This window comes from Sorex fumeus, unplaced genomic scaffold, assembly GCF_029834395.1.
Source record: "Sorex fumeus unplaced genomic scaffold, SorFum_2.1 ptg000097l, whole genome shotgun sequence".
In the NCBI taxonomy this organism is placed as follows: Eukaryota; Metazoa; Chordata; class Mammalia; order Eulipotyphla; family Soricidae; genus Sorex; species Sorex fumeus.
The window spans coordinates 2,952,064-2,977,684 of record NW_026606154.1 but is presented as its reverse complement, the minus strand read 5'-3'; the positions used below and the strand labels follow the sequence as shown (position 1 = coordinate 2,977,684).

General features: G+C 41.2%; 1 non-coding gene across 1 annotated transcript; it reads left to right on the top strand.

Annotated features, from left to right (window-relative positions):
* The first annotated feature begins 16,792 nt into the window (after positions 1 to 16,792).
* Positions 16,793 to 16,899, top strand: LOC130041112 (U6 spliceosomal RNA). Its single transcript, XR_008795059.1, has one exon. It is a non-coding gene; the product is annotated as a U6 spliceosomal RNA (small nuclear RNA).
* The last annotated feature ends 8,722 nt before the right edge of the window (positions 16,900 to 25,621 follow it).

Genomic DNA, 25,621 nt, shown 5'->3' with positions numbered 1-25,621 from the left:
GGGTTTCTTAGTATCACCAAGGGACTAAGAAAGTTTTAGAGTGGCAGTCGATTCTTTGCCTGTTGGACATTTTAAACACTGGATGCCTTTACTTCCATAGAGCACTCCATAACCTATGTGCTGATTTGTAGCTTTGTGGAACAAGAAATCAGATTTCTATTTTGCAACATCTGAACAAAGGTGTAATTTTTTCCCCAAGACATAAAGCATCATGTTCTACACAATGGATTCCAGAGGAACAGCAGCCTCCCTAAATTTTATTTTATTTTTCACAGTGCCCTTTATCCCTCCTACATTTCAGTTATTTGCACCCAACACTTATGGCTCTATTTATAGCTATACAAGCGATAGCACAGCGGTAGGGCATTTGCCTTGCACGCAGCCAACATGGCCGACCCGAGTTTGATTCCTCCACCCCTCTTGGAGAGCCCGGCAAGCTACCGAGAGTATCTCGCCCGCACGGCAGAGCCTGGCAAGCTCCCCGTGACGTATTCGGTATGCCAAACACAGACAGTAACAACAAAGTCTCCAATGGAGACGTTACTGGGTCGCTCGAGCAAATCGATGATACAAAATAAGAACATTCTATAATTTTATATATATATATATATATATATGCTTTTTGGGTCACACCCAGCAATGCACAGGGGTTATTCCTAGCTTTGCACTCTGGAATTACTCCTGGAAGTGCTCAGGAGACCATATGGGATGCTGGAATCGAACCCCAGTCGACTGCATGCAAGGCAAATGCCCTACCCGCTGTGCTATCGCTCCAGCCCCTAATTTAATAATTTCTTTGAATTCATTTTCTAACTTAATTTTTCATGACCTTTATATTTCTATAGCAAATGAAAACTATAACTGTGTGCAGATATTTATTACAATAATGAGCTAAATTTATCCCAATTTTATAGTTGTGAAAACTAAAATTAGGAAATTAGAGAAACCTGGGTAAGTTCCCATTGCTAGTAGGGCAAGAAGTAAGATTCAACTGCAATATTACAAGTATAACTTGCTGTAAAGCCTATGTGTCAGATTCTGGGTTTACTCATGTTTTCAAGAGATTCTAAAATAATGAATGAAGAAAGCTAAGAAATATTGAAAGATTTACAAAAAAATGGTTTTTTTTCCCTTCTAAAAAATGTAGGTTTTGTGAGGTCCCACCAAGATGTAGCTGGGCTGGAGCAATAGCACAGTGGGTAGGGCATTTGACTTGCAAATTGCCAGCCCAGTCGAGCTGGGTTCGATTCCTCCACCCTTCTCGTAGAGCCCGGCAAGCTACCAAGAGTATTTTGTCCGCACGGAAAAGTCTGGCAAGCTACCCGTGATGTATTTGATATGCCAGACACAGTAATAAGAAGTCTCACAATGAAGACGTGACTGGGCCTGCTCGAGCAAAATCGATGATCAATGGGAGGACAGTGCTACAGTGCTCAGAAATGTAGAAAATTTTATAAGGCTGTTTATAAATGTCGGAACTTTGATCATAACATTTACATGTTTCTTGCCTTTTTCTTCTGACGTGAAAAAAACACACTGCAGAAAATTTTAAAGATGATGACCTTCTGAATAATTGTAGTACTGCACTGTCATCCCTTTGTTCATCTATTTGCTCTAGTGGACACCAGTAACGTCTCCATTGTGAGACTTGTTGCTACTGTTTTTGGCATATCGACTATGCCACGGGGAGCTTGCCAGGCTCTGCCTTGCGAGCGGGATACTCTCGGTAGCTTGCAGGGATCTCTGAAAGGGATGGAGGAATCAAACCCAGGTAAGCCAAGTGCAAGGCAAATGCCCTATCCACTGTGCTATCGCTCCAGCCCTCCAAATAATCACTGCAGAGAAACAACTTAATAATTTTTCACATCTTTTTGTTTTAGATGTTCTCATTCATAGAAGTGTCTGCTCTATCCCTGTTTATAAGTGTGAGATCCAGAGGAACATCAAATAGCATGGTGGTATATAATGCCTGAAGTCACAGAGAAGTTCCGTCGTGGAGATATAAATGCTAAACTAGCAAAAATCAGAGTGATCATCATAATGCAGGCAGATGAGTGAGATGACCCAGACTGCCAGACTGCAGTAGAGGGTTTCTGGAGATCCCCTATCCCAGAATCACCGGTTTGAAGAGAATGTTGCCTGGAAGTGTCTGAACAAGGGGACAGGGCTCCAGTTAAGAGGTGACAGCACCCGATGGGATGTAGAAATGGAAAGAGCACATCTTGAAGAGGGCAGGGAAGACAGTTGCCTCTGTGAAGCTGGAGCAGCTGAATGTGAAGGCAGTATGCTGTATGACACAAATCCACAGGGATAGAAAAATTCCCCATTGTACCATCTCTCCGACAGGAACTAAACGAGACCTGAAACAAACAAGCTGATGGGTGAAGAGAACAGATTGGCAGTTCCCAGGCACTATAGGAACTGGGGCAGTTTGGGCTGGAAAGGACTGGAAACTGGGTGGTTTTATTATTTTTTTGCAGGGTGGCAGCTGTAGTGAGCAACACTGTGTTGTATATTGGAAATCAGCTCAGAGAGTCGATCCAGAATGTTCTGGTTATACAGAGAAGAGTTCATTCTGTTCTGTGAGGTGTGGAGATAAAACGTACTGTAATCTTATTGTGTTCCTCAGTTCACAATATTTATGTACGTGGGATGCTTGGTGTGTTCTCACCTTAAACATTCATAGTACTGGGTGTAAATTGTATTTCCAACAGAACTTGGGGAAATACAGAACGATTTTTAAAATACACATTAAAAGCAGATTCATATAGGTAACTTCACAGGGCAACTTCTCATAAATGTATTGCCATTTTTTAAAAAAAGATGAAAAGTTCAAGTTACAGATTATTTCTTTTGACATTTTAAATTCATATTTACTATGATACTTTTTTTTATAGTATTCACTAGTAACTAAAAATTTTGAAAATATATTTGACTATTTCCCCAAGTTATAGTCCAGAGTTTTTTTTGTTTTTGTTTTTTTATTTTTACTTAAATGAATGCTTATTCTGAGAGAGTTTTGTTTTGTAACTTGAATGGCTGGTGAATTTATTTTTTAGCAACAGCCTTTTCCCTATTGGAAGATGTTGTTCTGAAAATGTCAGTTTCTTGCTCTGCGTTAGTAAAAATAATAGACATGTGGCCCAAGGCAGGCTTCACAAATACTAACACTTTGAATCGTGAAAATGAGAGTTTGAGCAAAAACAAAACAAAACAAAAAAAAAAAAACCATGAACAGTGCTCAAGCCTCGGTTATTTCAGTCCAGGCTCTTCTTATGAAAAGTCCCTGAGCCCCAGTGTGCCGTACTTCCAGTTGATACTTCTGACTCCTACCCCTGTACTCCTAGGATCACAGAGGGGCCCTGCCACTAAGGTCTGATTCTGCTTCAGCTGACTACTTTCCAGTACCTGAAACTTTGGTACCATTCTCATTTTTACATTTCTCTCTAAAGAGACCATACAGTTCCATTTCTTTTTTCTTTTTTTTTAACTGAATCACCACGAAATAGTTATAAAACTTTCATGTTTGAGTTTCAGCCATACAGTAATCGAACACCCATCCCTCCACCAGTGCACATTTTCCACCAATGTCCTCTCCTTTCCAACCCAACCCTTGCCTCCATGGCAGCAGACAGTTTCCCCCATACACTCTCTCTATTTTTGGGCATTCTGATTTGCAGTATAGATACTGAGAGACCATCACATTTGGTCCTTTATCTACTTTGAGTATCCCAAGTGATTCCTTCAACCATCACACAGTTCCATTTCCATCACTTGGATATGAGAGTTATTTAGGTAGGATTCTGAATAAAATAGGTAAAAAATGTCCAGATATCGCATGAGACCTGGTTGAAAGCTCATTTATGATGGGGGTGTCACCACCAAAAAACACATATTCGCTTATTTACGCTCCCTGAAGACTTTCTTTCACAGTAGGCCTGCCTCTCCTTTGGAGTCACTTTGAAACTCGTCCAATCTTACCAGCAAGTGATCACCAATTAGGTATTTCTGTGAACAAACATTTAACTTATTGCAATGATTTGCAGATCTAATTGTGCTCCTCTCTGTGTATCTGTATTTAACTGTCGCAGTTTGTAGCAGTTTATCTTGCTTCATATAGCAGCAATGGAAAGCTGAATGTAAAAATAGCTGTGCGTGCATTATTTTATAGTCTGAAGTGGGAAGCAAATCACCTGTGAAACTGATGGAATGATTGCTAGCATCTATTGGGCTTCAACTGTCTCTTTTGTTTTGGGGAGTCATACTTAAATGCTTTTCATTGGGGGAGGTGGTACATAGCCAGAATAAAATCCACATCGCTTTGTAGAAGATACTGTGTTGACTGGGCTGGAGCGATAGCACAGCAGTAGGGCTCTTGCTTCGATTCCTTTGCCCCTCTGGGAGAGCCCGGCAAGCTACCAAGAATAACTCGCCTGCACGGCAAAGCCTGGCAAGCTCCCCATGATGTATTCGATATGCCAAACACAGCAACAAGTCTCACGATGGGTTACTGGGCCCGCTCAAGCAAATCAATGAACAACAGAAGGACAGTGCTACAATGCTTCTGTGGTGACTGACACTAAAGCTAACGAAAAAGGTCAAGAAGAGAGTCAGTTTGTTCTTCCCTTAGGAATTGAAGTGTTCCTGTGTGTGTGACTGGTGGGGGCAGTAAAGAGACAGTGGAAATCCTGGGACCCTCCAACAGGGATAACCCCTTACAATAATAAAATTAAATGATTCGACTCAAAGCAGAAAAAAATAGTATTTAATAATGGAAATATGGTTTTATCATTTTGAAGCACAGGTCGGTTCTCATAATTATTTAATGACCAACCAGGGCATATCAATGTGAAAATGTTGGTCGTCTTCAGGCAAGGTGAGTTTATTGTCATGTCAATAAAAAAAATTGAGCGAACGGTTCAAATATCTACTGTGATGACTTGATAATGTGGAACAGACATTCAGTGGAGAAGAATGTGTGAAAGGGGAATAAAGCATTAGGGTGGAGTCTAATGGGCTATAGATTTTGTTCCACAGCGTGAATGAGATTTTATATTTTAGCTACACTTGGCAAACACAGATGGGGAAATACCACAGTGACTAAAATTTAGCATCAAAGACTTGTATTTATTTCTAAATTGATGAGTAGAGCAGTAGTCTCCTTCCCACTGAGACACGAATCTTCTTTACTTTCTTAAGGGAAATCAACCAAGATGTAAATGCTATTACTTTATACAGTATCTTTGTCAACCCAGAACTTCAAACAGAGTGTTCCTGCTAATGATAACTGAAGGGTGGGAAATACTAAAGGCTTGAGACATTCTGTAGGTTTACCTCAGCAAAATGCATCAAATTGAATATTGGGCAAGTTTTTTTGTAAGTAGATTGTCTTAGCCCTTATTTAAGGTAGCACATTAAATGCAAAATAAAAGGGTGTTGCTTCTGCTCATACTATGCTTATACATTATAATGTATGCTTATACATATTAATGTATGCAGGATACATTAATGAAGATTTTCCTAGCCAGTACAAAGAAATCTAATTAATCACAATGCGACTAATTGAAGCCCCGTTGATTTCCATAACATTGTGCTAAATGTTGGAGAAACTCCTTGATTCTGCCAGTTTTCTCTTTCTCGCATTTCTTTCTCTGATTTTAAGGATTGCTGGTTTGTATCCCAAGAAAACCGTTTATAAGCCAGGCTAGTCATCTTTGGATATGATCCTACCAGCAAAATCCATTGCCCATCTTGTCTATGCCCACGGCTCTTCACACGTTGAACTTGTTACACCTTCCTGATTGCAGCAATTTACAAATTCATGGCCTCCCACTGGCAAGTAGTCCCCAGGAGGGTGGAGGCTGATGCATCTTCCCCAGACCCTAAAGTATGAACCAGGGTGCCAGTGAGTTCTCTGCACAGAGCAGCCAAAGCCAGGGAAGTAACAGTGCAAAGGCTTGGTCCTTCCTTGTATTTAAAGGGTTTCTATCCTATCGGGAGCTGAAATTATGAGATTAGTAATTTTCTGGCTATTGGAGGTCAGAAAAATAATGTTCACTGGAAAACTTCCTGAAAGGAGATAGCTTCAAGTGGTCCTGTCAAGGAAAGATGGCAGAGGAGACTTAATAAGTATCCAAGTAGCTTGTTGCCAGTAATTGACACTCACATAAAATGTACTGGAACAGAAGATTTTGACACCAGGTAGAATTATAGTGGATAGGCCAGACACCTACTGAATTTGCCATTCTGGAAAAGTAAACAAAGGCTCTTTGCAGTGTGCTTTGAGAGATGAGATGCTGGGGAGACAATTCCATCTGATGCTCTAGCTTGGACCAAATTAATTCACTGGCCACTAGTAATTACTTTGCAGATAGAAATTTCCTAGGAAAGGTAAAACAAGGAACCCTGTAGAGAGAAATCAAGTTGCAGAAAAGAGGAGTTACTTTATGCCTTCAGATTCCTTCTTAGCAGGGTAACAAGCACTGTTCATGGAGGCAAGAGGCAGAAGTGTGTGGTATTTGTAGGTGCCTACAAAATTAGTTTTGACTGGAGTTAAGGGTATAGTTTTTCAGTGGATGCTGTCATACAAAGGTTTACAAACTTACTTGGCCTATCACTCTGTTTTCCGGATGGGGATAGTCACTCAGTCACTCAGTGTGAACCCGGAATTCTACTCTAAACAAACAGAAAATACCCCCCTAGTAGAAAGACTTACTACCACTTCCCTGGATCTTTGCAGTCACCCCAGAGGGTGGTGTGACTCACATTGAGAAACACCGAATTAGAATAAGAAATGTAGAAAGAATCTTCTGGATATTCTTTTAAAATCAGGAACAAAAGAACTGAATGCCTGAGTTCAGGGATACTGTTTTCATATTCACTAGGAGACATTGATTTATGGTAGGGGTCCCATGTAATTAGACTAGGGTGTTTTCTTAAATTTGAACTGATCGTCTGTAGAAAAGAAAAAGAGGAGATTGATGTTCATGGATTTTTATTCCCTATGCTTTCCACCCCCACCTCATTTTTCTCCAACCACCCTTTCTCTCCTGCAAATCCTTCGCCTAGCTGACTGCTTACTTCCCTTTAAATGCCGATGATCAGAATCAGAGCAAAAACAAGGACTGAAGGTCAACTCCAATTGACAGAACAGCTTGAAGGCAGCTCCTGTTCCTGGGGACATAGTAGTAAAATCATATACTAAGCACTTTGTGGTAAGGTGTTGGTTGCTGAAAATAAAATACTTGTGGAATATTTTTCCCCACCCCCAAATGTGGTCCTGTGTTTGTCTGTTGGATTGAAATCAGTTCGTTCCATCTTCTGTCTCTCCCTTAGAAATCCTGGCCTCGCTGGCAATCCTGAAATGCCCAGGGAAGGAGCTAATTCTGAAGGCACAGAAATGCCGGTGGGTCCAGGAGCAAATCAGTTGCAGGTGCCAGGACATGTGGTCAGTGAGGATTCCTGGGGTGGCTTCTCACAGGCAGATGGACTCACACCTGCTGGAGACCAACCCCAAGGGAGTGACGACGTCAGCAGGTCAACCTGCCCTCCTCCTGCATGGGGCCCTTGTCCTATTCTAAGTAGCTCCTCGGAATGTTCTGGGCTGGCCCATGGTATCACAGCAGCTGCTGGCTTCATTCTCCTGCTGCCCCCCGAGTGCACAGATGGCTCCAATTCTGGGCAGGCCCTGGGTGGGAAGCCAGGTCCCCACTCTGCTCTCTAAGCTCAGGGCCAGCGGGCCCACCAGGAGGTATACAGAGCAAGCCCAAGACCTTGAGCACTTACAAGAGCTTTGCTGCATTTTGAAACCGAATTTAGAACTCCTAGTACATGCAAGAAGCAAGCGAGAGTGGGGGACCCTTGCGCTATGGTTCTTGCGCGATTGTTCTTTCGTGAGCAGACCGTCTAATTGTGTCTAGAGCCATAAAGTGTTTGGAGAGCTTCTGAAAGATGTCTGAAATCATACAGACTTTCCATACCCGCAGATGGAAACAAAAAAAAATTTAAAACAGGGAGACTGGAGAGATAGCACAGCAAATAGCTCAAATGTCTTGCATGTAGCCAACCTAGGTTTAATCCCCAGTAGCGCTGTCCTCCCGTTATTCATCGATTTGTTTGAATGGGCACCAGTAATGTCTCCATTGTGAGACTTGCTGTTACTGTTTTTTGGTATGTCAAATATGTCCCCCAGTACCTCATATAATCCCTGGAATCCAGCAGGAGTGATACCTGAGCACGGAGCCCAGAGTAAGTCCTGAGTACTATGGGGGTCGCGCAAACACCCCACCACCCCCCTAGAATGAGTAATTGTCCATAATTCTCTTTTTGTGCCAAGATGGATACAGCTCAGTATAATTCTAATATTTTTTTTTAGTCAGACCAAACATGGTTAATTTATTTTTTAATGACTAGTATTTCTTACATAAACACAAACTTAGAACTGCCAACTCAGAGAACTCCTGCATCATTACTTTCTCTCAGTAATGGTTTGGGTGTTTTTTTTTTTGGGGGGGGGGTGGTCACACTCAGTGATGCACAGGGTCACTCCTGGCTCTGCACTCAGGAATTACTCTTGGATCAGGGGACCATATGGGATGCTGGGAATCGAATCCGAGTTGGCTGCATGCAAGGCAAACACTCTACTTGCTATGCTATCACTCCAGCCCGGTTTGGGTATGTTTTAATGTGTCTGATACCACCTGGGATTAGGATTCCCAAAGAAGGGAGAGTTGGAGAAGGCTCCCCCAATGGACCATCATCTCATCACTCTGGAACACTGACCTCTTTCTCTTCTGTGTCCCTTGTCTGCTTCCTCTTTTCCACTCTCAGGCACCCAGCATCCACGCCACACCTCTCTCCCTGAGCTGCCATCTTTCTAGTAACCCTTCTTGTCTCTGCAGTTAGGCATCTCCATCCACCAGCTGTCTGGCATGTTCAATCCAGTCTCGTGGCTTGTTTGCATCCCTCCTCTAAAGAGGGTCTCTCAAGCAATGCTTAAGGGGTCTTGGAATCACTCCCTATGATACCATGTGGTCAAGGCAAGGCTTTTCTGACTCTGCAGTGTTAAGAACCTCCAGGGTCACCCCAGGGCATTCAGGCATCTTCAGAGTGATACCCACTGGTACTTAGTAGTCCTTATAGTGATTGGTGGCCTGTGTGTACCAGGGTTTGAACCTGTGTCCTGGTGCTTGCATGGACCCTAAGAGCTCAGCTACCTCACAGCCCCAGATGATTGTTTTTTTTTTCTATTACACTTTTGCTATTGTTTTATTTTTGCCCCGTGAGCCACTTTTTCCCTCCATAGACTATATTGGACATATTACATCATTTGCACTTCAGCTGTACCCCATGTTACACATTGGTACATTATATTGTGATCCGGCCCCAGTGGCATCTGTCACATTCTTTAATGGCACAACACATCGTGGGCTAGAGGCGGGAGCATGTACTAGATCTCTCGGGCTTGTTGTACACCTTGTTGCAAGACTGTTCCCTTCAACAGCTTCCGGATGAAATCCAAAAAGTGACGTCCTAGCTCCTCCTTCCTGTCACCTGTCTCTCATTAGTCACCAGGTTCTTTTTTCCACATGTCAACTCTGCCTTTTCCTCCTGTTGAACTGGAGCTCCTCCATTGCCAGTACTTCTGCCTCTTTGGGGCTTCTGAGTTTGATAATCTCTCTGCTGGAAACATTTCCATATCCCATCCCTTAACCGAGCAAGGGGAATAACATCTTACTGAGATCTGAGATCTTCCCTTCTCAGATATTTTTTCTGCTGCCACCATCAAAGGGTGGGGGTTTTTCAGATCCCACCTCCTACCAGCAGGAGTCTGAGCACTGTACCAATGAGTCCTCCTTACTTGCTGCTCACACCCCCTCTGTGTTCTTCTCCTGTTCTTTCCTCTTTGGAATTCTCTTGCTCATTCTTCAACTTGTTTCAACTGTTACCTAATCCTCAAGGACTTTACTTCAGACCACCTTACTCCTTAACACTAACCTTAACAAAAGTTTCTTTTCAGAAAACAGAGAATAGATCACTGATTTGACCTGTTTGGTGTTTACCAGGTGCATTTCCGAAGTGTTACTGGTGTTGGTGTCATGAATGACTGTTCATTTCTGGTACGAACAGTTCTGATATGAAAAATAAATAATTACAAGCTGGTTTATGGAAAAAGTGTGTGTGTGTGTGTTTTCCCTGTAGCACTTAGCAGAATTTGTTAATTTACAAATTAGCAGCTTGGAAAATAAAGAATATTAATTGGGTGAACAAGTGAGGTAAATGATATAGGTGAATGAATAATGGTAATAAGGTCAAGATTATTTTAGAAAAGTTGAAAAAGCAGATTATGTTCATGATTTCAAAATACAATTTTAAGAATTTCAGAACGAGGGCTGGGCTATAGTACTGTAGGTAGGGTAGCCTTGCACATAGCCAACACAGGTTGGATCCCTCGAACCATATATAGTACCCAGGGTCAGTCAGGAGTGATCCCTGAGCTCAGAGCCAGGGGTAAACCCTGAGCAGCACCAGGATGCCCCCCACAAAAAAAAAAACAAAAAAATGAAAAGAACAAGAAAGAATTTCAGAACTAAGAACTTTGAATAAATATGACTTAGAGAAAGCAAAAGTGGTACATTGTTATGAAGTCTTAACCCAAACAATTGACTCTGGTGGGAATTTTTTTTGAGGGAAAAGCATTGTAGCCAACAGATTGCCAATCAGGATGCATCTCTGTACTCAAGTTAGTTTGCATGTTGTTTTCATGGATTATGACTTTTAAAATATCACAGTGAAAGGAATTAACATAAGGCAGCAGATGCTGACGAATTGTCATTTGATTTGGCAGTGTTTTAACCTCAGAACAACCATACTTTGGTAATTGTCACCTGTTTCTTGCATTTTCAGTTGGTAAACTACTATTGTAACCTTTAGCCTTGATGTTTTGTGGGCGTGAAAAGTAGTACACAGCTAAATTAAACAGTACAACGGTTTGAAAAACAATCAGTTGGCGTCCTCTTTATGGGTAAGTTCAAGTGCTGCAATTATCTATGCCAACTAATAGAAATTTTGCAGTTAACCCCACTACTTCATGAAAATATAAAAGAGGAAAGTAAGATTTAAGAGGAAAATCCGATTTTGTGATTGTTTCATTTATACTGCCCCTATCAGAAATTGGATTTCCTCATGATTTCAAAGCAAATAGCATTCACAGTAAGAAACAGAAAGCAGAACTTTTTTTTTTTTAAGGAAAATAAAATAGGACTGAGGAAATAGTACAGTGGGTAAGGTGCTTGCCTTGCATGTGGCCAACACAGGTTCAATCCCTGGCATCCCATATAGTCCCCTGAGCACTGCCAGGAGTAATTCCTGAGCACAGGGTCAGGAGTAACCCCTGAGCATCACTGGGTGTGGCTCGAAAACTTAAGTTTCAAGTCTTTTTTGTTTTGTTTTGTCTTCTCTGCAGAAAAAAATTAGTTGAGTATCTGAATTGTTTTTTATTTATTTTGTTTTATTTTATTTTTACTGCCTGCTTAATGATGTAGCTTTTGAATCTTAGAAATCATCTTACTAGAGACCTGTCTACCACAAGGGTCCTTCATCTCTCCCTGGTATACAGCTGGGCCAGCTAGAATTATCGTTTCCGACGCCAGACATCTAGTTCTTGCTTTATTTCTTATTCTTGCCAACAAATAAAGAGTTATGGGGCATGTGTTTTAATTCTGAACTAAGTTGAATGATTAGATTGGATATGCCTTCCCCATACTCCCATTCATCTTCATCTGATGGATACAAAATATTGCAAGCTCTTGGAGCTGGTTTAGCCTGGAGTTTGAGGGAGCCTCTGAATTGGAGTGGAGAGGGGCATCTTCACAAGAGTTATGAAGACAGGCAGTGTGGGAGAAGCTAAGGGGTTACTCCTGGCTTTACACTCAAAACTCGTTCCTGGAAGTGCTCAGGGGGACCACACGGGATGCCAAGGATCAAACCCAAGTCACCTGTGTGCAAAACAAATGCCCTACCTGCTGTAATATTGCTCTGGCCCCTCATATTTTTCCCATGCATTTTTTTCCCTGTTCCCACAAAGAGTACATAGTTTCGATTATGAAGAACCAACAACGCAGAAGCAAAGAGGGCAGTGAATCTGTTTCCAATGCACCAGTGAAAATAAATATTATTAAGCAGTCGGTCAAAATTACAGTAAGTATGCTAAAGGAAAAACAATTGAGAAGCTATGAAAGATTAAACTCGGGTCTGATGAGGAAAGTTTGGATCAGATAAAGATTCTACCAAAAAAAAAAATGGTGTTTAAGCTCTTTAGGAATTTGACCAGGGAAAGAAGGGTAGGAGAGAGGGTTGTGTCAGAAGGCCTTGAAAAGTGGGAGGGGGGAAAAAAAAGGCTTGGTGCTTTAAAATGTTCTAGCCATTCAAAGAAGATGTTCTGTGTGATTGAATTCTCTGTTTTTCTAATGCTACACAGCCCATCTCTTGGAGGAGTAAGGGTATAAGGCTATAGAAGGAAGTCACCATCAGGCTGCTGAGAAACTCGCCCCACCGGTACAGGTTGACCTGCTGCTGGCACCGCACCTCCCTGATGATACTGTTTGTTATTTCAACCCCGGGAACTTACCACTGATGATAGCTGCCTCTTTCTTGCTCTCTTCCCCTTATTCCTCTTCCTTTTCTTCTTTCTTCTTTCATGATCATGATCATCCTGTTGTTCATTGATTGCCTCGAGCAGGCACCAGTAACGTCTCCTTCTTCCTAGCCCTGAGATTTTAAAAGAGCCATATTCAATGTTCTTTCAGCGTTAGGGGAATGAGACCCATCATTGTTACTGGTATTTGGCATATTGGGTATGCCACGGGGAGTTTGCCAAACTTTGCCGTGTGGGCGAGATACTTTTGGTAGCCTGCTGGGTTCTCCAAAGCAAGAATGAAATAATAAGATGTCATGCAGCCGCACTTCTGGGAACTGGGTTTTATAGTCTCTGGGTTTTGGCTGTTGATGGGACCACCTGGCGCCAGTGGCATCTGGTGGGTGTGACGCCTACCTACTGGAAGATGGGGGATCTGGGTGGAGAAGGCCCAGTCCCGATCCGAGCAGGCTCCTTTCGGGACCCACATGCCTCTCTTCTTTAAGCTAATTTATTTGTGTCCACTAGAAGCTTCATGGCTAAAATAATGCCAGACTACACAGAACTCTCTAAATCAGAAAAAAAGGAATTTGGTCGTTGCAATTAGGCATGTTGTATATTGGTTTATATACTGGTTTACATATTGGTTTATATACAATTAGGCATGTTGTATATTGGTTTTATCTCATGGCAAGTTAGATGTAAATATAAAATTAGGTTGTCCAAGGGGCGGATCCTCATCTGAAATCAAGATAGTGAACGTAACCCAGAGAATGTTTTAGGATCAGTACAATGGACTTTAGAAAAGTTATAGAAGCATAGCTTTGCTTCATAGACATACTTTGGCTAATAGTTACATAAAATTGTATGCATCCTTTAACAAAAATCTTAGTAAAATTTAAACACTGAGGAATTTGATCCATAAACTCTAAATGAATTATAATTAAAAGTTTCTTTTCATGCTTCCCCCTTCTTTTTTTTTCCTTTTCTTGTGACCTACATATTTCAAACCAAAAATATATTCCTTCTGGAACCCAAGCCAAATGGATGATCGTTAACACGGATAACAATTTCTGTGGCATTTTCAAGCTAACTTTTAATTATGACTCAATCTACAGTCAGCAGTCATGAGTGATTGAAGGCTCTTATGCAGCCCTGGGCCATGTCATAATGGCTTCCTGCAAAAAAGGCCAACTTGGCTCCCAGAAAGGAAAAAATAACAGATAACACTTGAGACTCACTCAAACACATCGAGCAAAATTGGAACATTAACCCCTCATACCTGCAGGATGCTGAATATACCTTCTAATGCTCTCCACAGGTTCTCATGGAGGTGGCTGGAAATGTGTTTTCTGATTAAGGGAGCTTCCTTTTCTATTGCATGGGGTCCTGGTGCTTAGAGTTTTCAGTACACTCAGCCTAGAGCTTGCATGGATGGATGAAATGTCCATCAAAGTCACTTACTCTGAGAAAGCATGATGCATGGCATGAAAAATTGTGATTCTGAAAGGGGATGGGCACGCTGCTCAGGAAATGTCTTCTGTGGGTTGATGGCAGGGAAGCAACAGATTTTGTCTCCAGAGAATCTGACTCACTTCCTCCACTTTTCCCCCTTGTCACTAACTTTTCTCTTAGCTTATATATGAATTCTTACCTCCAAATAATTTTCTCTTCACTTTATCAGGTGGGATAACCTTTGTTCATTTTGGGATGGGGAGTTGCTTTTGTCTGTTTTAGTTTTAGGGCCTGTGGTATGCAAGGTTACTCCTGGCTCTTCATTCAGGTTACTCCTGACAATATTCAAGGGACCATATGGGATGCCATGGATCGAACCCAGGTTGCCCATGTGCAAGGCAAGTTTCCTGTACTCTCTCTCTGGCCCACTTGGTAAGCCAAATGGCTTTCCTTTCCTGGTCCCTCTAAACCTGAAACTGAACTCCTATTTTTGTAAAGAGGAAAGCTTGAGCAATTTCAGATTATTGCTATGCCAAGTGGGAACTGGCCTAGTATCAAAAAGAAAAGAAGAAAGCAAGAAAGTTATAGTTGATAATTTGTAGGACTAAAGGGAAGCATACATGTAGTTTGATTTCTCACAGTCAGCCTAGACACAGGCTCTCAAACTGTGCCATCGAAATTTTTTGTGTGTCTGTTCTGTGATTTTTGCCACATTTTTGATCCCTTCTGCCAGTCATCTCCCTGCACAAAAAGTTCCAGCATGAATGGACTTCTGTGGTATCATCTCCAGTGTGAAGGGGACCATTGCTGTGCTTGCAGGTCTAAAAATTCCAGGGGATCATTTACTAGCTCTCATGGGTGATGGTCTGCGTAGCCAAAGGAGAAGGTGCTGATGGTCTGCATAGCCAAAGGAGAAGGTGCTGATTGGTCCTTGTAATGTCCACACCCTTGATACTGTAGGACTAATGGTGAGAAATGGTTAAGTCCAAGAATGAAGGCCAGGGTGCTGTTTGATAAAGAAGGAAATCAGGATGTGAGGTAGATCAATCAAATGTCCTTAATATGCCAGGATAGTCCTACGAGTCTCTTGCAACTCTTCCTGTGACCCAACAGTTCTCGTTCTTACCTGCTCATCTTCATCTGACTAGAACTCACAGTAAAGGTAAAGGTAAAGGCCCTCCCGTTGATCGTCGATTTGCTCGAGCGGGCCCAGTAACGTCTCCATTGGAGACTTTGTTGTTACTGTGTTTGGCATATCGAATACTCTCGGTAGCTTGCCAAGCTCTCTGAGAGGGGCTGAGGAATCGAACTCGGGTCGGCCATGTTGGCCGCTTGTAAGGCGAACGCCCTACCTGCTGTGCTATCGCTGCAGCCCAGAACTCACACTAAAGGCAGCAATTACGAACAAGTATCATGAAGTTTAGTGTCAGATGTGATCTCTGTCTAAACACCAATCAACATGGCCCCTGTATGTTAACTTCTGATGTAAACATATCTCTGAAGAGGTAACGATTGTGTCGTCAAGCCCAGGAGATTCATTTCCACGTTAAACAGTCCAAATAATCCCAGTGCCATTCTCCCGCATTAAAGATGCCTCATCATCAATCGGGAGCTACAGCCAAGTTCCTCCTGAGAGACTAACTGCAGGAAATAAATTGATTTTGTTGGATTTTCCATTACCATTAATTACTGTCCTTTGATGTACCACAAATGCTTCTTGACAAGGAGATGGTTTACTTGTGTCCAAAAGCCACTCATTTTCCCACGTAATGAAGTTTCTCTTTGTTCTGGTTAGATGTAGAGTGGCAGGGACAGTCACTATCTGAAAATAGGTTGTCTGACTCCAACAGAACAGTTATTGATGTGAAACTCTGTGATATCTCCGCCCACACCCCAGTGAACATTTGCTAGAGATCAGACATCTCTTGAGAATGTTGGTTGGGTTCTAATGGGGTGAAATGGGAACCCACTTCAGTTCTGCTATCATTCAAGGAAACTAAAGGAATGAGCAAGAAATAAGTAGTAATGAGATCAGAATTATCACTAGAGTGATACTGTTTGGGAAATTAAAAGACACTTTTTAAAATAAAAATTAGTAAACAAAGCCGGAGCGAGAGTACAGCGGATACAGCACTTGCCTTGCACACAGCCAACCCAGGTTCGATTCTTGGCATCTTGTATGATTCTCCCAGCCTGCCAGGAGTGATTCCTTAGTGCAGAGCCAGGAGTAACCCCCTGAGCACCACCAAGTGTGGTCCAAAAAACAAAGATAAAAGTTAGTGAACAAAAAGATAGTGATAAAATAAAAATAAACTGAATGTGAAAAATATTATACTTTCAGACTGTTCTTCAAAACAGTCAGGTTATCTTTAAAATTAAGACAGAGGCAAAATATAATGGAATTATGGTAAAGGTAAAGGTAAAGGCCCTCCCGTTGATCATCGATTTGCTCGAGCGGGCCCAGTAACGTCTCCATTGGAGACTTTGTTGTTACTGTGTCTGGCATATCGAATACTCTCGGTAGCTTGCCAGGCTCTCCGAGAGGGGCGAAGGAATCGAACCTGGGTCGGCCATGTTGGCCGCTTGTAAGGCGAACGCCCTACCCACTGTGCTATCACTCCAGCGATATTCTTAATGGAATTAATAAATAAATAATGGAATTAATTCTTAATGGAATTATGAACATATAAAAATAGTAAATGTGTGCTCGCTTCGGCAGCACATATACTAAAATTGGAACGATACAGAGAAGATTAGCATGGCCCCTGCGCAAGGATGACACGCAAATTCGTGAAGCGTTCCATATTTTTGGATGACGGGCACTGGTGGAGGTATGGGGACTTGATTATTGTATAACTGAAACCCAAGCACAAAATTTGTAAGCCTATAACTGTACCTCATGGTTTTTCACTAATAAAAAAAAGAAAAAAAAATAGTAAATGTGATATTCAAAAGAAAAAAATTATTCCTATTTAACTTTATGAAAATTAAAACTCAAACACTGCTGAAATTCACCTCTATGGAATAAAAAGAATTAATTAAATAGGTCAAAGAGCTAGAAAATCAATGAATTGGCCTCAAACATGCTGCTCTTGGAGTCTGATCCGTTTGATTGCACTTGCTTTGTTAGCACAGCAGACTAGTTTAAGGCTGCAGAGCATGGTTGGGCTCCGGGAATAGATGGCCCATGAGGGGTCCCGGAACCTTCCACCCCCTCACAATTGAGCTTGGGAGAGATGTTACATGCCACTCTGCTTTTAACATCGGTAAAATAGGGATATTGACATTCAATATTTTTAATTGGTTGGTCATTGGTTCACAAATCTAGTCACATTTTAAGATTATAGCTTCACATTATATAAACACTGTGTGTGTGTTTGACTAGATCAGTAATAAATTGCACAAATATATTAGCAAGAGAAAATACTTGTTTGGGGGTACATGGAAGTCTCTAAGAGATCTAACCTGTGATCTGGTCAGCAGGGTGTGGCTCTGAAACTTTTAGGGAATAAGGGAGAACACGGCAAGACGAAGGAATTTTCAGATTTAGATAAAATTAGGAAAGGATTGTGCACTACTGCTGTTTACATAGGAAAATAGTCCTCAGGGACCACAGTGTGTTGTGAGAAGACATTGATTTCCTGGTTTGGGGGAGATAGATAACTAGATACAGAATCCTTGATTCTGCAACTCCCATTGCTTTCCATTCTAAAGGGTGAGCATCCATTCAGGTACACCCTGGGCTCCTTGGCCTCCACCCCGACCTTCTTAACCCCAATGTAGATTTCTACCATGTGTCTTTGATAGCAATGGCCCCTCAATGCAGCAAAGCTCTCAGAAGGTTTGCTAGTGTGGCACCACTTCCACCAAGCTTAGTGAGTTTTGCAAGGGCTTTTACATTTGAAACTGGAAATTCTTGGGTTTCAGGTTCCTTTACAGAGCCATTTCTCACAGACCAGCTTTCTCTGCTCTCAGTTTCTGCCCCCTCTAGCCCTAGAGACTGCAACACATCTTCCCAACAACTCTGTTAGCCACTTGCCTCTTCCATCTGTGGCGTGCCCCATGATTCAGATCTCCATCCTTTGCTTGACTTTGGACCTTTTGTTGAATTTCTAAAGATTCGTACAAGTGCTCATTCAAGAAAAGAGCAATGCATCCTACACTTGACTTCAGTTTTCCCTTTTAACAATTTCCTACTAATACACATTAATTAAAGAGATGAATTTGCCATTTTATGAATCACCCCACCACCCCCACTACTGTACACAGGAGTTTCTTTTTGAAATGAGCATGTTCTGTTCTCTTGCATATGTATGTGTGTGGAAGGGTAGGAGAAGGATATCTTACATAATTTTGCTCTGGGAGGCTTGAAAGAAAGGTTCCTGGTTGCCTAGCACCCAGGCAGCCATCATAACATACTGCCAATATAGAAAGTTTTACACTGTGCTCTCTACCACGGTAGCCAGTGGCTATGTCTGACTGTTCTGATCAATTAAAAGTAAACAAAATTAAAATGAAATTTCTCCATGTCTCTCCACCCCTATTCCAAGTGCCTGTTAACTACATGCAGCTGTCAATCTGGTTCAACAGTCCAGATTATAGATACTTTCCATCACTGCAAAAAGTTCTAGTAGACAGTCTTCAAAAGAAATCAACTATGAAACTTGCAATTACATATTTGAAGAATGGCACCTTGAACCTTTTCTTCTCTTGTACTTGCAGTCAGGGTTACTCAGTAAGAATGTAATTTTCTTCCTGTTACTCTGAAACTCCTACCACTCAAAATCCTGCAGGGGAATAGAGGAGTTATGCAAGTAAGAGAATAAGGAGCAATTTGAATTGGAATATTCTGGAAATGAAAATGTTCCTTCCCACTCAGTACCTGTAATTTTGTCACTTCTATAACTTGTATTAGGTATAGTATTTCTCAGACTGCAGATTGTGACTTATTGGAGGATCATAAAATCAGTTTATCAAGTGACAGGTTCTCTTAGGCAAATAACACTACATAAAAAAATCATACCATGCATGGATAATGTAGATGTCATCATTGAACTCTGATTTAGTTTTATAACATTGACTCTGATCATATTTTTAAACATCTAAAAATGATTATAAAACATTCAGCAGACTTGGCATAATATTTTTTTTAACTTTCAGAGAGAATGCTAAGCATGTTTAATTCCAAGAATTTTTATATCACTTATCTAAGCATGAACCGGTGTGTATGTGAGGGGGGAGGGAGTCTACAAATCATAACACAGCTCAAATATTTTCTGTAAATAATAAATGATGCAAGTCAGTTATTACTGGATTTCTTTGACACGTGTGCTCCAGTTGTATCTGCATCTTTCTCAGTAACTATACTGAGATGCAGAAATGCACCCAATGAGCACCACGTGGTAATGCAGGGAAAGACAAGGAAAATGGACCTCAGAGGCAGCCAGCACTGCTGAGACCTTGATCATATTCCCCACCTCCCCCCACCCCCGAACATAAGAACATAGTCTGTGATCTGCACCACCCAATCTCTGGTTCTTGTAGTATGACATCCACAGCCTTGGCAGACGTCTACCTGTTATTTGCATACTTGTATCTGCCTCCTGGCCTTCCCATTCCCAAGTCTTAAGTACATTTCTAAACGTATCTGTTAGCTACAACAGTTTAGTCTTAAGCAACACCACATGGTTCTACTTAATTAAAGAGAAGTTACTGGAAGGATATGAAATCACTCTACACATCCAAGAAAAATGAGCAGGATCAGGTTTCCCACAGAAGACTGTGAGAAGGCAAAACTAAAGGAGAATCTTAGTTTTTGATTCCTCTTGTGGGTCCCAGTGAAGGGACAAGGATTCTATTGGGCCTCGTTTGCATGAAGTGTGTATCCTCTAATAGAAGGGCAACTACTTTGAGAGTTGCACCAAGCTTCTAGCTAATGAGGAGTGTTTCCACAAATAGATTTTTTAATCGGGGAGCGGGGGGAGATAGAAGCTAGTGAACACAGCATCTAGAGGCTAGCAACTTGGGGTGAGTTATTTAACCTACGGTGCTAATAATTGTAGGTCACATTTTATTGAATATATCAAAATTTGTCATTTTATATCCTATAAAATGGCATGTAGGTAAGTTGAATTAAAAATAACTTGATTTTCATGGCTTTAGGTTTCCTGAAATGTCAAACCAAATTTTCTGAAATAGTCACCATCCTCCCGTTGTTCATCAATTTGCTCGAGTGGGCCCAGTAACGTCTCCATTGGAGAATTTGTTGTTACTGTGTTTGGCATATCAAATACATCACGGGTAGCTTGCCAAGCTCTGCCGTGCGGGTGAGATGCTCTCAGTAGTTTGCCGGGCTCTCCGAGAGGGGCAGAGGAATTGAACTCGGGCCGGCCATGTTGGCTGCGTGCAAGGCAAACGCCCTAGTGCTGTGTTATCGCTTCTGAAATAGATTCAGTAAAAAAATGCATAGAGAATAAATTCAATACAACTCTGGTATATTATAAAGCAACCATTTCCATTCACTTTATATTATTTCTGCTGTTTGGATAAACAGGGAACCAAAATATTTGAGGGTTGTGATTTATGAAAGGGGAAGATGGCAGTATGCCGGTTATCTCATGGAGATTGCACTGATGAAAATGGCAACTCATTTAATTACTTCAGTTACTATCCATGTTCCAGAAAAAAAAAACCACATTCATATTTTCCCCCAAAGGCACAATAAATTTGAAAAGACTTCACTTAAACAGCTGCTATCTGGTTTAATTTCTGCCTTGACCTAACAAGCAATTTTGAGACTGTTAAGTGATTTGGAATGTATACAGTTACCATCCACCATTCCCCAAAGACTAGAATATCAATGCTTAGCTGCCGTTGCATTGTAGATTGATGTTTCTGCAAATTCAATTAACTGAAAAATGGTATGTGCTAAGCTAAGATATACAAAGATTAAATATTTCTTTTCCCACGGTGGAGAGAGAGAGAGAGTTTAGTAAGGCACTTGCATGGCTCCCGGACAAGCTGGGGTTGAGCCCCAGCACCCCACACGGTCCCCCAAGTACCACCAAGACTGATCTCTGAGAGAACAAAATGGAATGTCCTGCCACAGAGGCAGGGTGGGATTGGGGGTGGGAGGGATATGGAACCCATGGTGGTTGAAAATGGGCACTGGTGGAGGGATGGGTACTTGATCATTTTATAACTGAAACCTAAGCACAAAAATTTGTAAGTCTACAACTGTACCTCATGGTGTTTCACTAATAAAAATTTTTAAAAAAAGGACTGATCTCTGAGTGCAGAGCCAGGACTAACTCATGAGCTTATGCCTAAAACTCTGCTACCAATAACTTGGGAATTCATGGTTTTTTAAATATGTTTAAACTGAAAATAATCATGCATAGCTATAGATACATAGACATATTTTCCAAAAACAAAGTAAAACTCTGAGCATTTTTTTTAAAAAGAGAATGATAGCACAGCGGTAGAGTGTTTGCCTTGCATACAGCCAGCCTGGCCAAGCCAGGTTTGATTCCTTCGCCCCTCTCGGAGAGCCAGGCAAGCTACTGAGAGTATCTCACCTGCTCGGCAGAGCCTGGCAAGCTACCCGTGAGGTATTCAATATGCCAAACACAGTAACAACAAGTCTCAAAATGGAGACGTTACAGGGCCCACTCGAGCAAATTGATGAACAACAAGAGGACAGTATTCAATATCCAGGTTGCTCAGTTACTAACTTTAGGAATAATTGTTTTAAGTATCACAAGTTTATTTCGGAATTAAAAGGTGGTAAGGAAAGAGGTTGGTTAAGCTCTGTGCTTGAGAGAACATGGGCTACGCCAGAGATGCCGTGAGCCGATGTCTCTGAGGGGAGATGCGGGTTGCCTGTGAGTGGGCACCATGGCCATGGGCATCATGGGCCTTTGTGGAAAGCTCAAGCTTCTTCACTTCACCCTCTGCCACGTTAGTTTATATGCACTTTCCCCCAAAGGCCCGCATCACCAGTCCATTGCTAGGGTGGTTGCCAAGGGGGAGAGTTTGGAGCAGTTGGTTGTTTGTGCCAATGCGAGTCTCTCCTTCAGGTGGGTCCAGCCTTTCTCTTTCTGGGACCCAGCCCTCAGTAGACCTCAAATTCTGTCTCTGAATGGCTTCTGGGCTCCTGAAATGGGTCTTTTGTGTCAAAGCCCTCTCTGCCTCTGGGCTGGTTCTGGTTTCAGACACCTGTGCTTTATCAGGGCTTCCCTCCCACCATCTTCCTCCTGCCTCAGAAGACTGTGAGGGGGGAGAGGAAGAGAGGGGAGTCATCTTTTTTTCCCTTTTTCTTTTTTTTATTTACTCACCATGAGATACAGTTACAAAGCTTTCATGTTTGGGTTTCAGTCATACAATGATCAAAGACCCACCTCCACCAGTGCACATTCTCCACCTCCAGTGTCCCCAGTATTCACCCCATTTCCCAACCCTCCCTCTGCCTCTATGGCAGACAATTTCCTCATACTGTCTATCTACTTTTGGGAATTATGGTTTGCAATACAGATACTGAAAGGCTATCACTTTTGGTCCTTTATCTACTTTCAGAACACATCTCCCATCCCGAACAATCCCTTCAACCATCATTGAATTACTGAGCCCTTCTCTATCCCAGCTGCCTTCTCCCCAGCTCATGAGTCAGGCTTCCAACTATGGAGCAATATTCCTGGCCCTTGTATTTACTGTCCTCGGGTGTCAGTCTCATATTATGTTATTTTATCTGAGAGGACATGATCTTGAAAGAGCAAATTGTGATGTGAGATTTTGTGTATATGTGCTTCAAAGGGATTATTTATATTGAATAATTATGCTCAGAATTTTTGAGAAAGATCAGATTGACTTTATGGGGCTTTCTTTTTAAAGGTCAGTATGAAAACAACTTGTTAGTAAAAGTCATTTCATTCAAGGATGGAGAACATCAGGTGTAATTTTGGGCTTGGGCTTGGGCTTGAGCAACTGAAAATATAGGATAAAAGAAATAGGCATGGATCCATACAGATATCAGTCTGTCAGTCTGCAGAGAATATAAATAAATATCCTATATAAAAGAATATTAATTGTGGGCCCTTTTTTGCTTAGTCTGTGTGCCACAGATGAAGGAAATCCTATTCTCTGACCTGTTTACTATGTGCAATACCCTCTATCAAACTATATACATATTGTTGCAGAGAGCAAAATTCCATCTCCTGAGAGAAGAAGAGGTAATGTGCCCACACAGAGGCAGTGGGGGTGGGGTGGGGGGTTGCTGGAGGGATACTGGGAACATTGGTGGTGGAGAATGGGCACTAGATTATTGTATGACTGAAACGTTATCACAAAAGTTTGTAAGTCTGTAACTGTATCTCACAGTGATTCATTAAAAAAAATCCATCTCCTTTTATAGATGAGTAGTATCCCATTGTGTATATGCATCACACATCTTCCTTATCCTTCCCTTATCCATTCATCCATCAGTCTCATTTAAGTTGTTTCTCCATATTAGGTTTCATTATAACAAGATGCACATAAATAAACTCCAAAGCAAATAGACATTATCAGATTCAATTGCCAGATGAAAATAACTCAATATGGACATGGTTGCAATTTAAAAATCATTGAAAACCTGTTCTGTGGTTGAAATGTTGAGTTGCTTTTACACAGTGCCACTCCCCTTCTTATAAAGCCCAATATTTTTTGTGCAGTGAACATTGATTTCATGGCTAGTGTTTGGGTGAACTGGTTCTCTACTACTTATATTGATTAAAAGATTTTGATATACTTAAATATATGGATTAGTTTTATCACTTTCCAAGTTCTTTTATTAAGATAAATTCCCTAGGGAAAAGCAAGGACAGGCATGCACATATAAACCATCTCTGTTTTGAGAAAAAAAAAGAAAAGAAAAAGAAAAAAAGGGAAAAAAGAAAGAAGAAAAAAATGAGAAAAAGAAGAAAAAAATTTCTGAATGTAAACTATTATAAAATTAGCAAAAGAGAAGAAAATAAGAGTAGTTTGGGGTGTAAGAAGTAAGAAGGCTGGGGAAAGTGGAAAAACTAAGTTTTTATTGTTGCTGTTGTTGTTGTTCAGATAAAAATAGAGTAGAATTTACTTAATATGTATAATAGACTCTTCTGTGATCCCAGATCTATTATTTTTGTGCATCATTTTTACAACTGCATGTCGTATTCAGTACAAGAGACATATAGACAACCTCACAGAACTTTTTAAGATGGGATAGTAGGGGTGGGAAATGCCAGAAAGTTGAGTTCGTTCTGGGGATGCAGCGGTCACAAAACAAACAGCTTGTGTGTGTGACCACGGATCCATCCCAGGCACTAAAACAAAAGAGTCATGCTTAGTGATTTTTGCATTTACGTGTTTTCTTATTCATTTCATTGTCACTCTTTGGTATTCAGCATCCCTCTAAAAATAGATGCCCCCAAATCAACTACTGTCAAATTTGCCATCTCGTTAGTTTTTGTGACTCAGTTTTATTGAATATTAATAGAGCCTTGATATTTTTAGAACCCTATCTTCCCTTTATTCAGATGTACCTAACACATCCCTGTAATTCATGCAGGAGAAAAAAATTAATCTTTTATTCATGACATAACGTCACAGGGCATAATTAATACCCTAGCTGGTGATATCAGCATTCAGAAGCCTCCAAATGTCTTAGAGAAAAATATTGAACAACTTTGTCCCCCACCGACACATACACACAAATGAGTGTTAAGCAAAAACACACATAATCATAGCTAGAGGAAATTGGGCTTGACAGAAATTCCACGGTAACAAAGTACACATTCTTTTGCTGATGGCAAGTTCCGTAAATATTGAAATGACTTTAAGTGAAATGAGTCTGGAGACTCCCACGAAAACCTGGGGCTTAATAAACAGAGCAGGGGAGAGGCTTCACCCATGTGCTATATCTGTCCCATGAGAACCTGTGCCACCCAACCAGACTTGTGAGAAATCCAGAGATGCTCCTGTGAAGGATAAGGTCTGGGGGCAGGGTGTTTAGAACTCAGATCTTTTTGAATCATTCTGGAAGAGAAAATAGGCTTGCATGCATTGCTGAAATTAATGATGGAATAGAATAAGGAATTTGGTCAAGTTAATCAGTTTATGTCTCCGGATGGAGTCATTTGTTGTACAAATTAGTGAAATACATCACTTTAAGTAGACTCGGAGTTAAAATATTCAGGAGTAGTTTACTCTAACTAGCCCCATCTCCAATAAATTCTTCCGTGGCTTTTATATACTCTTCTCAGCAATTGCTGAGAATATATATTCCTGTCCTCATTTCTTGGCAATAGGAAAGTATCCAGTCTGTTTAATTCAATGTTTTGTCTTTGTTTTGGTAAATCAGGTGACTTGGGTTCAATCGACAGTAAGTAATCTACAAGATAGCACCTACAGAAGTCAGAACTAGATTATCAAAGCAAATGGCAGCATAAAATCTACACAGTACAAGAAGCAGACCTATGTTTCCTAATGATCAACTAAACTGGCATTGAAAGAAAA